The 15,134-nt window shown below is 31.9% G+C and overlaps 1 protein-coding gene across 1 annotated transcript in view; it reads left to right on the top strand.

Moving 5' to 3' along the window:
• Window positions 1–15,134, top strand: part of rho-5 (rhomboid-5) — a 106,473-nt gene that overhangs the window by 50,211 nt on the left and 41,128 nt on the right. The gene's annotated exons all lie outside the window — the stretch shown is intronic.

Below are 15,134 nucleotides of genomic sequence, written 5' to 3'. Positions count from 1 at the left end.
ACTAAGACCAAATAGAAACCCTCTTTATAAAATTATTTTATAAATAAAGAATACTGTTATATTACTTCAAACTTTTGTGGTTTTTACTACAGTAAAATTCCCAAAATAGTCAACCTGTGATCATAGCGCATGCAAGTGTAGCGAAATATCGGGAACTCAAACAATTAATCGTGGTTAGAATCCCGTTTCTTACGAATTTTATTAAAGTTTACCGTTACACTCAGTTGTTAATTTGTAGAAAACTACACTAAGGGGATGTTTAAAGTAGCCATCAAGCAACTTTAAGGGCAGCATTTAACTATTTACTTAATAAGACAAAAAGAGTTACATCAGTTAAAACGCTTGCTCTTTTATGCTGCAGAAAAATATAATCTAGTTTCTACTGCAATAAATTTATTACAAGCAATTGGTACATTGAGGTTTTCTTATTGCACATTTCGTTTAACCGAGACTTTAGTTCTATTATGTTCCCCTGATTAATGTGTAGTCACGGCGGTCTTTCTCCGCATTTACTGGCGTTAATTATAAAAGCTATTTTCACTGTAACTGTTGCTGAAGTTGCGATAACGGGCAACTATTCATTAAAGTGTTAATGTACGGGAGCGTAGGAAATCCTTTTGAAAAAAAATAGACTTTTATAAAGCACATAGTGATTAGAATGATTAAAAATGCTGCCTATTTATTCATCTACGTAATGTTTTTGCTGAATAAACTTGTATGTACTTTTATGTTTGTATACTCGAATATTCAAATCATCAGTTTTAAATAGTGATTATTAAAAATTGTACAAAAAGGTTCCAGACTACTGGACTGGACTAGACTGGAAATAGTTCCATGTAGTGTATAGACACTATTGTTTAATTGTCTGGTTTGATTTCGTCCAAATTACCATTAATATATCGACTATCAGACTTCGTACGGTGCAATCGTTTTGTGTAAATATATTCAGTGGTTTTCTGACTAGTTAGTACAATAATAATGATATTGATAATCTTTCTAATTTTATAAATGCAAAGGTTTTGATGGATGGATGTTTTTTTAAGGTATCTTCGGCTCAACGACTCTTGATAATATTTACACATAGGCTACTTATTCAGTTTTTACTTTAAATTTCAAACAGACGGAGTTGCGGGCGACAGCTAGTCATTGTTTAATTTGAATATTAAAATAGAAATTATAGGAATAAAATATTAATAAAAACGAAATTAGCAATGAAATTCAACAATTATGATTATTTTTTTAAGTTGCTGAATCATCAATATGAGACAGTAACTTTAAAAAAGGTTCTCTAACCTCAATTTAAAAAACGTGGTTTGGTTACAACAAAGTTAGAAGTATAAATTCTCAGGAGCGTTCTTCATTTGCATTGAGAATCGTTTGTGTTCTGACCGTGGTTTGCTCCCGAGAGCTGGTCATTTGCATCTCATACCAATAACTTTTTACAAGTTCACTAATTATGTTCGTTGAAAGTAATTTCGTACATACATTCTACTTTTTATACCATCATTTAATACCATCTAGGCACTTAAATATCGAAGTAATATAGAGGAAAAGAGAAAAAGGTGCTTGCATGTTTAACATTGGTTAATTCTTACGGTGGAGGAAAACGTCGTTATGTAACCTGCATATATCTCGGAAGAAATTCAAAGAAATGTGTGAAGTTAACCAACCCGCACTTGGACAGCGTGGTTGAATATGGCCTAATCACACTTAACTTAGGTCAGGCTCCGAGCCCCTTGGTGGGGACGTATAGTGAGCTGATGATGATTGGTTAATTACTTTTATACAAAGACTGTTTACATTTTAATTGAAAGTGGACAAATTCTCTGTGAAAAATGATAATAAAAATAGGTCTGACACTTTAGTCTATATTATATGAAAATAATCTGTAAATAACAGTATTGTAAAGCTTACTAAAGGTCATCTTAAGTTCTTTTTAACACTTAATTGTTTGAGATATCGTATTTTCTTTTAAAGAATATTTGGATAGGGATTAACGAAATCCTAAATGTAAAAAATAAACAGAGTTAGGACCAAAGTTTGTTTGTGTACGACTTTCCGAGACTTCAACAAGAATACTAAGCATCTAGCGCAAATAAGACGAAAGATTGAAAACTCACAAAGCTTATCTTGACCTCCAGATAACCTGAGACCTATTATATTATATTTGATGTTAATACTTATTTATCTTTGCTTATTGGTTGTTACAAACAGTTGATGTCAGAATGTGATGAGGTATGAGATGATGTGGATGGAACCTGGAGATTTGTCGTGTCGTCTGATGACGGAAATCGGTGGCAGGAATTGTTCCAAACAATTCAGAGCACTATACTATCATGATATCTAATTTATTAATGTGAAGCGAAAACTTAGTACCTTTTTCAGAAAATTCATTAACAGTAAAAGAATTCTTGGATAACTGTATTCGAATTTCGATTGAAGTGCGACCACTAATTTATAAATGTTAACAAAATGGTGATTTAATATAAATTGTATTTGGACGTAAATTACTTACCATAAAGGCAACATAAAGGTACATATCTACGGTCTACAAAGCAATAACTTTAAACAATCCACGCATTATTATACAACATGGTGATAAAACCCATAATAATTAATAATGTCTTAATATATTTGCCATTTAAAAAATAGTATGCGTTTTTATTAAAGTTTTAACTCCTTGCCCTACTTAGACAAAGATTAGTAAAATCAGGTTAAGTGTAGCAATAAAGTCGGTTTTCATGCCCTTTTCGTAATCAACCGTGCTCTTTGATTTGAGATAAGACGCAGTACTATAAAAGGGATGGTTAAGTATTATAGAAAGATGTTTAGAAGAATCATCCTGTATTAAGTCGAATGTAACGTATTGTTTCAGTATATAAGGGAATAAGTGCAGGATTTAAATGTAATCTACTTTTACAAAATGTTCGCGTTGGGATTCAAAATTTAGCGAAAATTATCCTGTTTTTAGTCTGCTAGTAATTTTATTTTGAAGGGAATAGGCACACGAAGCCGCATACCTGCCTAAAATATAACCCTCATGTCGGACGAGCAAAATGATTTTTCCGTCAACGGAACAACTAGGTCAATCGCGTGTGGCTCTTTCAAAGACCTAAGATTACGTTTACTATAGAAATAACTTAGTTCTTAACACGAAACACGATTTATTTAAACCTGGGTTAATATTAAAAGAAAGCTTATGCCTACCATACCGTTTAAAACTTGTTTTATATACGCACAACTTATTTTCTCATTACCGGTAAATAATATTAATGTATTTGTACTAGATCTGGAGTTCAAAGACCGTGTTTGATATTATTTATGAGTTAGATAAAACTTTCAAAAGAATGTACAAATGTATAAATCTTTAACAGCAACTTTTTTACGACGACTTTTAAAATAAAACAATTATTATAAACTAGCTGTCGCCCGCGACTCCTTCCGCGTGGATATATAAAAAACTTAATTAGTGTAGTCCACCCATCCACCCATCCTCATCACATCCATCTAAACATTCGCATTTATAATATTAGTAAGTTAAATAATAAGCAGCTCTTCAAGGCATAAATTCGAAAAAAAAAGAATAAACAATATCCTATGTCCGTCTCCTGGCTCTAAGCTACCTGCTCACTAATTTTCAACCATATCGGTAAAGCCGTTCGTGACTTATAAATATTGTAACTAACACGACTTTCTTTTATATATATATAAATAAATATAAGATAATAATTAACTTCGGTGAATTGACAAATACATTGCCATTATTTCCTTACTGATAGTTTCATTATTTTTACTACAAAGTTTCTCAGTAGTAAGACCCTATTTCCACCAACCGACTTATCACACTAGTGGAAATAGGTCTTATAAAGAGGAAGAATTTGATTGTGTGTTTGTATTGAATTGGCGCCGATACTACTGAACCGATTTTAATAATTTCTTCACTGTTGGTACACTACACTATTCCCAAGTGACATGTACTATATTTATTACTTACTAATACTAACTTATAAATATATTTTGATGGTATAAGTAAACGAGATGTGATGCATGAAATACGTTAAGTGGTATATTGACTTTGCGCTTGTTAACACCGAAGTTTCTTTGATCGTGTCTCACGGACGGGCCCTGGTGAGATTGGTAAAAGTTTATAATAACTAGAGTGGTGGGGGATGGAGGCTGTAGGGGGGAGGTCTATTGAGGTTAATGTTGGCACATTTATAATGCCGACAAGTATATGCCTTTGACACTAAGTTTGAGTAAATAAAATTGTTGACGTTGAAGGTTTGTTATGTTAAAAACTTTATTTGCTTTTAATTATTTTGATATTTTAGAAAGCAGCCATTTTAGCCAATTTATAAATAAAATTGTAATGTAAATAGAGAGTCGGTGGGTCAAGGGTCAAACACTTGACTTGCAATCTGCAGGTCCTGGGTTCGATTCCCGCCATTTTCCAATATGTTTTTCGGTTTCCGATTTACATATGTACATTTGTCTGACGCTCTTACGGTGAAGGAAAACATCGTCATGCAACCTGCACATATCTGAGAAGAAATTCAATGATATGTGTGAAGTAAACCAATCCGCACTAGGCCGAGGCTCCAAGCCTCTCGGTGGGGACGTACTGTGAGCTGATGATGATGATGATGAAATCTACATTTTCTGTACATTGTTGTGCAAATATTGGTGAAAACCCTAAGGATAAGGAAATTGCCATAGTGAATTTTGATTTTATGGATTTTTTTTTCAATTATAACATGATATCTACTTTATCACATTACATTTTCGGTAAAAGGACTATTTACGTTGTATTTCATTAAACTGTTAATTAAAATCGATCTATTTTTAGCTAATGTTTAGTTGCTGAATTAAAGCTTGTACTCCAGTAAATGCTTATCTATAAATTTATAATATTTTTCTCTGTCAGTTTGCGTTAAGGCAATTTATATCAGGTTACTTTAGGGTATTTAATATTAAATTATAAATTTCGCATCGCTCGCAGCGATGTAATGTCAAATTATAATAATGGATTTAACGTTAATTATAATTTCAGCAATTACCTGGTGAAATAAATTTTAAAACATTGTATTTATTATAACAATATTATTGCCGGAATGTCTTACTTAATTATTTCACTAATATCACATTTAAAATCTTACTAAAAGTATAAATGCGAAAATTTAGATGGATGGATTAGCGAAGTCAAAGGTATTTCCAGAATAGCTGCATAAATCTCGCTGAAATTTGCCTTTCATATAGAACAACCACCAACCATTTTCTTAATCCGCGCGTACGGAGTCGGCGGCGATATTTATTAGTTTGATTTCTTATTAGTTACCTATGATAGTAATTTTTTAGTTCTTATTTTAGTGCCTACTCAGTTTTGAAGGTCGCTAATTTGGCCATAAAGTAAGCTTCTAGGTCTAGACACTCAAAATATTACAATATATAGACGAGCGCGCGGTTTAAGGTATGTGCTCGATTCAAGTTATTATCTATGTTATTAATCTAGATCTTTAGTGACATGTTCACGGACGACGTCCATAAGCGAGAAACTCGGGTAAGAGAGAAACCTCTATAAGCGAGAAAAATGTCGCGGTACTTTGGATTCTCGGGTATCCAGGTTCGACTATATATGTACCAGTATTCAATTCTACTTAATGTTTTGAGTTACAGTAAAATTTCTCTTCAATTATGCATACTTAAATATTTATAAATCCAAATCAGATGTTTTTTTAGTATACAAAATTTCTCAGGGGAATATAAACTCGGTGAATATTTTTTAAGGAAAACGATGAACTAAGATATTCTTCGTTACGAAAGTAACAAATATAAATTTCAAAGGAATAAAAAAGGGAACATAAAATTTACGAGGCCCGGCTTTAAATTCTGGAAGCATGAATAATTTTCTATGCAGATCCCCTCCGATAATAACATCCGGGATGTTACGAAATATTTTCATTAGAAACTAATTCCAAATTATCCTTTGCGTCAATCAAGTAACAATATATTATAGTAACATAACAATCTATCTATATATATGTATAAAAATCACTTGCTGTTAGTTAGTCACGCTAAAATTCGAAAACTGCTGAACGGATTTACCTTAACTTGGTCTTGAAATGTTTGTGGAGGTGCAGGGAAGGCTTAAAAGGTGAGAAAAATTGGAGTAATTGCCGGGAAAACCCAAAAACAGCCTTTTTATTTTTCCCATATTTGAGGCAGGACGAAGTCTGCCGGGTCACTTTGTTACTTAATGTATCAAATTGTTTCAAATTATTGTTTCTGTTGCCGTTATATATATTAATGCGAATGTTTGGATGGATAGATGGATGGATGTTTGTTAGAAGTTATCAGCAGAACGGTTTAACAGATCTCGGGGAAATTTGGCATATATTTAAAACATAGTCTGAAGAAACATATAGGATAATTAAGCTTTTGTATTGAATCCGCGGGGACGGAGTCGCGCGCGACAGTTAGTATAAATTACGATAAATTCTAGCTTTCAACAATTTTAAGATAGACGGATTTAATTTTCTATCCTGTGGTACGCGCTATTTGATTAATTTTTCTATCACAGTTTCTTTAAAGTTGAAACGTTAAGAGAAGTTTTTAATTTAATTTTTATTTGATAAGGATGTCTTGAAACAAAGAATGAGGAAAGTTAAAGTAGTTTTTACTTAGAACTTGATGAGAAATTGTCTAGACTTCTACACTGTGATGGAAGGTTTTGAGTAAAAAGTTCTTAGTATCGGACACGTATGGTTCATATTGTTCTATGTCACCCAAGTGATATTGATTATTAATGTAATAATTGAAAAGATTACCTTACTATAAAAAATTACACAATGTTTCAAATACTGTATCTACAACATACGTCAACCTTTTGATACCGTGACTATGATACACGGCGTGGACTTTTTTTGTCAAATCATGGCTTTTGAAAACATTATAATTCATAGTCTTGCGAAATATGTTCTTAACCATTAAATAATGAATTACTTATACCGAAAGTATTGCGATGATACATATTTATGGTGAAACATTTTTGATATCCATAACATCCTTCCACCGGCGTTCAAAGGGTTAAAACACATGTTTAATTTAACAATGTCTAACTATATTTTTGGGATAATATAAGTTTAGGTTTTGTCGTCTTTTATTGTTCATTTCTTTTATTTACTTAGTTATTGAATCTAACTTCCTACATAATGATCCTGAATGTGTGTTTTCAGTAAAAAAATAACAACTATATACCGAATGAGTTACTGTTATGTAATAAAATATGGTTGATGTAATATTTTTACTGTCGTAACTACAGGTCGTAAACTTATGGGGTGAGAATAAACGTAGGTAAAAGGTGAAATATAAGGTAACTATAGTAGAGCCAGACCCGTGACTTCGTATGCGCGGAATTAAAAGTAAAGCTTAAGTAACCAATGTAGAACACATCCAGACTACGTTCAACATCCATGTCAAATTTCATTGAGATTCGTCGAGTGGTTGTGGAGATACATTCTAATAGACATCTATCCATCCATCCACACATCGCTTTTGCATTTATATGAGCAAGATGTATGAAAATATTAGACCATTAGAAGGTGTGAATTCGTTTGATAAATTAAGCATGAGTACATTTGAGTCAAAACTGCGGTGACCAGGGCTGCTACTTTTCGGTTTTTAGCCGACGTTAAAAAGAAGGAGGTTATATTCGATACAAATTTATTCCGTTTTCAATTTATAAAATTAGATTGGGTTTGCAAGGTGCTCATATCGTCCTCAGTTTGGGTCTACGTTAATTTTCTCTATCTGTATTCGGGTGTCCAATAATGGATGTTTGCCGTCAATTTATCAAACTATTGGCGATCTTGTGCAATATTTGTCCAGTCCTTGATTTTTAGTAACCACAATTTTTTCTTCGTCATATTTCTTAAAGGTTGACAACCCTAATGGTGACCCAGTTCTGGCGATGTACTAGGGCGCGAGTGAGTTGCCGAGAGGGCTAGGGACGTGCCGCATCAGCGAGACTTTTAATGGGACTTTTTAAAATTTTAATTCTCCTGGTTAACCATTATGACACATTCCGGATTTAATTTACCATTTCACATATCTCATAATTAAATTGCGACATATATTTTAATGGCCTCTGGAATATGATATTCGAGATCGTTACGTAAATTGCCGTGTTTTTGTGAATCGTTTGTTCTGTTTTAAAAGTCTTTTTTTTCTTCTTTTTATTTCTATATAAATGAGTTTGTGACAATATTATGACAATGTCAAATAACTGGTACATCTATATATTTTCTGGTACATATTTTTATATAGATATATTAACCTCAATGTAAATAAAGTCGTTAAGTGAAATGTAATAATGCGATGGTAAGTCTAATTAAATTGCGGCATTTACTTTTATGCCCTCTGGAATATGTTATTCAACCTCATTATGGATTAAACGTTGGAGTTTTCGGTTTCGGTGTTACAACTCTTTAGAGTTGACTTTGCTATAATTATACGAAGCGTGTCCTACTTGCGGTTCGTGTTTTATTACGATGAACACGACTAGTCTGACATCAAATAAAAGTTGTTAGAGATTAGATTCATTCGATTCAGTATGAAATTTAATATCAATTTTAATTGCGTGAAGTTTAATAAATTCTTTAGAGGCAAATTTAAAGTGTTTATGTGTGTCCAAAAAAGATATTGCTATCATACTAGTATCATGAAGACTTAAGTTTTGAAGCTTACAATGAGAGATTACCAAAGCTCATTTTTAATTTTGATACCGAAACGAATGTATTTTTTTTTAATTATTATATTACACTAGTCGTATGATGGATGCATTTGTAACTTTATATTTATTGTATACGTAATGTAAATCAATGAGTTTGTCGACGAATTGGACGCAGCCATTTAAATTTCAAACAAAGTTTTCTATATAAAAGGTTTTAACGTTGAGTTTATGCTTTTTAATTAATACGATCCAATTTAATTTGCTGGAAATGTAATAACCAAGCGGCACCGCTGTGAGATTGCAGTACCGCGTAATTCTGTATTAAAATATTTAAATGTGCATCTAAAAGGCCATTGTAGTTAAATATATACTAGTATTATAAATAGGAAATATTTGTATGTAACAAACATACACAAAATTACTGGACCGATTTCAAATTCTTCCATAAGAAAAGCTACACTGTCAGTGAGTGTTTTAGGCTATATTTATTCGTCATCATCATCAGCGCACTATAACTTCCTTACTGAGGGGTTCGGAGCCTACCCAACGTTAGGGGTGATTAGGCCATAATCAATATTATTACTGAACATAGTCTATATTTATTACTAGAAATTATTTTTTAATTTCTGTGTGTTGACATAATTTTTATGTCGTTTTAAAATTCTCAAAAATTTCTCCCTATTTTACAAGGGGCCTGATTAAATTACTGGCTGGTTTAACCAAGAGATTGATTCCATTGATAGAATAAGTAAAATGAAAAAGTAAGAAAAGAATTTAGTTTCCTGTTAGGAGTTGTGGCGATATCATCATTCATTTCCGCACGCTGTAATCAGAGACATCTAGCGAAGCTAAGGAAAAGCGTCGGACTTCGAAAGACACAAATCGCCTCTTTTGCACTTTTTTTGCGATACATTCAACGTGTTCTGATTTTTGTTGACAGGAAACGAAACATCAGTTTAATACTTCGCAAGCAGACTGTAACTTCGTTTATTTGTTACTAAGAAAGCAATAGATTAAGATTAAAAAGGCAATTTTATCATTCCTGTACCTCCATAGATTTTAAATAATAGATAAATATAGTCGTTTATTGTTGCCGATACAAACAGACCTTTTTAGAATTTTTTACTTATTATTTTTATATTTTCAAATTTAGAATGTTTTGTATATTTTCTTTTTTACGTTTCTTAAATGTCCGTTGTAAATAAATCTACCGATAGTGTGTGCTAATTTTTTCATTTTTATTTTTAACTTTTATTTTTCAAATTTTCCCTACATTTACCGCTCGTTTCCTTCGTTTACAGTATTATTTTACCTACTTTTTCATATATATTATTGTGGTTCTATAAACATTGCTTATTTACTCGTACAATAAAATACAATATAAAATACAACACTAAAACTGAAAGTAACTTTTACTTAAGTTTGAAAAACCATAAGACTTTGAAGGTTTTATAAGATATGTAAAAAATTTAGGATTCAAGAACATTACTTTAATAAAAGTTATGGCGTTATAAAAAGTTTTTTTTTATGAATTTTCTTAAGCCATGAAATTCTTTATTTTAATTCGGACTTTTATCTTGCAAAGATTGTTAATTTAATATTATATTACTTAAATAAAACGTTAAATTAGTTTATTATACAACTTAAACATATAGTTATCATATTCAAGTTGTTTTAACCCTTTAATGGTCATAAGGAGTGGACAGTGGAAAAATAACATTGATAATAGTTATATAATAGAAGTAAAAACGTATGTACATATAAATATATATATATATATATATATATTTCTATGGTGGGAAATATATTCTCTCTACCGTTCAGATTCTATTCTCTGTTGAATGCTTTTTTTACGCGCCCGACCTATTACTGTAATTATATACAATAATTTATTTTTGGTAGTGTTTCAAATAAAAAACTTTGTGAAAATGAATTTTTTATTTATTACAAAAAAAAATCTAATTTTATTTTTTATTAAAATCACTGGATTGCGAATTTCGTTGATAAAAAAATAACAATGTGAAAATATAGCCTTTAACTTATAAAGGGTTAAAATAATTATATCCAAAGTGTAAAAAGAAATTGAAGGAAACTATGATACTGTTATTTACTCATATGTGTTTACATAATAAGCCTTAATTACTCAACATATTTAACATATTACAATAAAAAAGTGACTATTGAAACAAAAATAAAAGTATGGTAACACTCATCTATGTAGCACTTAAAACAAATATAGCAACATTATTTATTCTTTATACTGCAGAATTATAATCCTTTAAGCTTTTCCATCAAAGTTTCACGTACGCTCTTTAACTGACTGTTAATTAAGATTAATTTACATAGAACGCAGACGCGTTTACAAGTGGGTTTTATAATGTATCAAGTAACATATGCATTATCTATATATATAAAAGAAAGTCGTGTTAGTTACACTATTTAAAACTCAAGAACAGCTTTACCGATATGGCTGAAAATTGGTGAGGAAGTAGCTTAGAGCCAGGAGACGGATATAGGATACTATTTATTCTTTTTTTTGAGAAGAGTGGCTTTTTATTTAACTTACTAATATTATAAATGCGAATGTTTAGATGGATGGGTGTTTGAAGATATCACTAGAACGGTTGAACGGATCTCCATTAAATTTGGCATACGTACAGAACATAGTCTGAAAGAACACATAGGCTACACTAATTAAGTTCTTTTATATATTCACGCGGACGGAGTCGCGGGTGACAGCTAGTATAAAATAAAATAGAAATGTAATAAAAGTATTCAAATGTATGACATTGATATTGTTGAAATCGAAGCACGAATTGTCCGGCTCGAACAGTGAGGTACTACGATCACACGTGAAGTGGAATTTATTCTGCGTTTTGTCTGATGAGTGTGCATGTTGGTGGCCTAATTTCAGTCAATGCCTTCTTAACCTATTCTTATAAGGAAAGGATGGGAAGGAGAAGTGGATTTGATGAAGGAGAGGACGCATAGGAAGGGGAAATATCCTCTTTGTATGCAAGCCTTCCTCCTTCTATGAAGGCATCTGCAATTAGAAACGCATATAGGCAGCAGTCATTTCACTATTTCAACAAATCAAAGTGTCTGCTTGCTCGTTTGCAATCTTATAATATAAGAAAGTGTGGTTATGAATTGTAGTAGCAGTTTATAATATTTATTTTGCTGTAGGCGATTTTTCGATTGTTTTTGATTTTGCAGGTAGGTGAAAAAATGTCTTGTTATTTCTGCTATATAAAAGTTGGTTATATTTTTGTTACAGTTGGTTATATTTGGACCAGTGTGTAATTCTGTGACATTATGCAGCTGACGTGTAGTAAAAATGTTATTTTTTATTGAAAACACGCATCCCGAATAAATTAAGTTCGTTTCAGTTGGTTTTAAATCTATCGTGAGAATTTATTGCAACTGCCTGTTTCCTACAGTAACATATTGGCTCGTCTATATTTATTGATTCCGAGTGTGTTAAATATCTAATCTTTGGTTTCTGAGGCCAAAATCCATGATAAAACAGAGATCTTACTAATGGATGGATGTTTGTTTGAAAGTATCTCCGGAACGGCTGAACGGATCTAGCTGAAATTTTGCACAGGTGTAGAATATATTCTGGAAGGAGATAAAGGCTACTTATAAAGTTGTTTTTTTATTTCCTTGCGGACATAGTCACGGGCGACAGTTAGTAACGATATATTTTAAACAGGGTAACGGTCTCAAAAACCTCAGATAGGTCTCAGGAAAGATTTGTTGTACTTTACGCCCGACATCTAATTAATTTTATAAATTTATACTTACTTGTATGACTATACAAACTTTCGTGAGACATTATACTAAATTGATATAAAAACGGCTAAACACTCACGTATATTCATCCGGTGGTGGCACAGACTAGTTTCGAGCCCATCGGGGGCCCTTCATAGTGAGCGACGGGCCGCGTCCACGATATAATTCCAGTACCACTCAATCTGATGAAGGGCCCCCGATGGGCTCGAAAGTAGTCGGTGCCGCCACCGGACGAATATACGTGAGTGTTTAGCCGTTTTTATATCAGTTTACTTGTATGACGTTGTATATAAAATTGAGACAATAGAATGTATTCGATACTTTATACTTTAACTGTTCGTATTTATTTACCTTGCTGTATTTTTTTCTTAAATGAACGCTTCCGGCTGTATTTTTATTAAATACTACGTACAATAGAACTTGAGCTAACTAGGTTAACATCAGATGTTTTACGTTGAGGAAAGAAAAGTGGGCGTTGTTTCTATTTCATTCAAAAATAAAAGCCAAGCTTCGGAAACTGCATTCAAATTTAGTTTTAAAATGAACGTTATTTCAGTACACTTTTCAACTGAAAGCAATTGAATAAACTATATTGAAGTTTAACATATTTTACTGGCAGAATAAGAAATAAATTTAGCGAGAATGAACTTCAGAAAAAATGTCTGAGTGGCTGAATGTATTGACATAAAGCTGTTTGTAATGTAGAGTCAAATTCAATGGAAATGGAAAATTATATTCTAGTCTCAGAAACCCACGATACGTGTTTAAATTGATAATAAAAGCATCTCTAGTTTCAATATGTCTGTGATTACGGCGTTATGAAAGGAAAATATGACTTGGGAATGTCCAGTTGTGGAAATTACTCATATAAATTATCATGCGCATTTTGTTAATCTTAGTAAACAACTTTATGTGCTCATTTTTCTTAAGTTAGAATTTGCTTTGATAATTTTGAAACACTCTGTACAACAAGATAACGTCAAAGCTTAAGTAGCGATGTGAATTTCAACATAGATAACGAATATGAGCTGAAATAAAAACGTTGAACATGTCATTTAAACAATTTATAGCGGAAATAAAAAAGAAACGTCGTAAAAAGTCGTAACTTTTCTATCGGTATCAGTACATAGAAGCGAATTATCAAGCAAAGAATACATTAAAAGTTCTTAACACCACATACAGCGGCAGAAAGGTAGAGTAGTAGAATTGTGCAGTACTACTATTGTTTGACTGCACATGACAAGCTAGAATACTTTCCACTGCAATGACATTTGTACTGACGCATAATGTCGTCCCTCAAATATACCTTGAAAAGACAGTGACAACAATATGTGCTAACAAGTGCTAGAGCAGTCGAAACCTACAAAGATAATTAATGTGCGTCTAAACAATAGCTGTACTGTGTTTTCTACTACTCTGGATCTGCTATTCTATCCTTTGAAACTAGCATTAGTGTAACTAACAGTTATTTGTCGCATTAATTTAACAAGAACAGACAATTCAGCGGTGTGCAATGTACTCTCTTGTATTAATGGAATAAGTCATAATTATTAAAACGGGAGTCCGCTAGGCTGTTCGTTGGCAAAGAGCCCGTGCGGAATCGGAGTCGCGCAATCTTAAAGTAATTGTCTGAGCCCGGGAGTCGGCTTGTTAATTAATTTATAATTCGTTTGCTTCTCTCGACTTCTATATAACGCTTCGCTTCGCAACCTTTTAAAATTTCTGAGTGCACACATACTATAACTTAGGCAATGTCCTTAGTTACTTAAACAAATATTATTTAAACTTAATGTTTATTTTAACATCTTTTCCATATTATTTTAATTCAGGTCGTACACTTCTGGTCGTAGGCGTTTGCTAAATAAGTCGGATTGTTACACATACATATATATGTATATACTTCTTTATTATAACTATTGCAATTTATAACAATAAACTAACAAAGTATCTAATGAATAGTTTTAAATCTATGATATAGAATAAAATATTAAAAAACGAATAATTTACTAAAATGTATTATTAAAAGGAGTTTCTTTAGTGTATATACTTATATACTAATATATTATACATATATATGTATGTGCAAAAAAATAGTATTAATATCAGTATATACTAAAAAAAATATCAATAAAATATGTAAAGGACCGACTCGTATTTAAACTTTTAATGAAAAATAAAAATGAGCAATCGTGGTAAATGCTTATAATTAATGATTAAAATGATTCGCGTCATACTCGTATACATTCGACGTATCTGTAATTGGTTTTGATCAGAATTTAGATTACAAATATTACGTTTAATGCCGACATGAAATGGAAATCAAAATTGGCCATTTAGGAATGATAAAGCTACAAACATTATCGACGATTCGTTAAACAATGTCGTTGGAAATTCCAAATACGAATACCAATGATGCATATATACTTAATATTATTCAGAAATGGCTCGTATATTAAGTTACAATATTTATGTTCTGGAGAATAACCATATACAAATACTTACAAATCCAACCGTTAAATAACCACAGATTAACTTTCATCATCAACTCACTATACGTCCTCACTGAGGGGCTCGGAGCCTACCCTATGTTAGGGGTGACTAGGCCATAGTC

The sequence above is a fragment of the Papilio xuthus genome, unplaced genomic scaffold, assembly GCF_000836235.2.
Source record: "Papilio xuthus unplaced genomic scaffold, Pxut_1.1 DF827542.1, whole genome shotgun sequence".
Classification (NCBI taxonomy): domain Eukaryota; kingdom Metazoa; phylum Arthropoda; class Insecta; order Lepidoptera; family Papilionidae; genus Papilio; species Papilio xuthus.
This window is presented reverse-complemented; position numbering and strand designations above follow the sequence as displayed.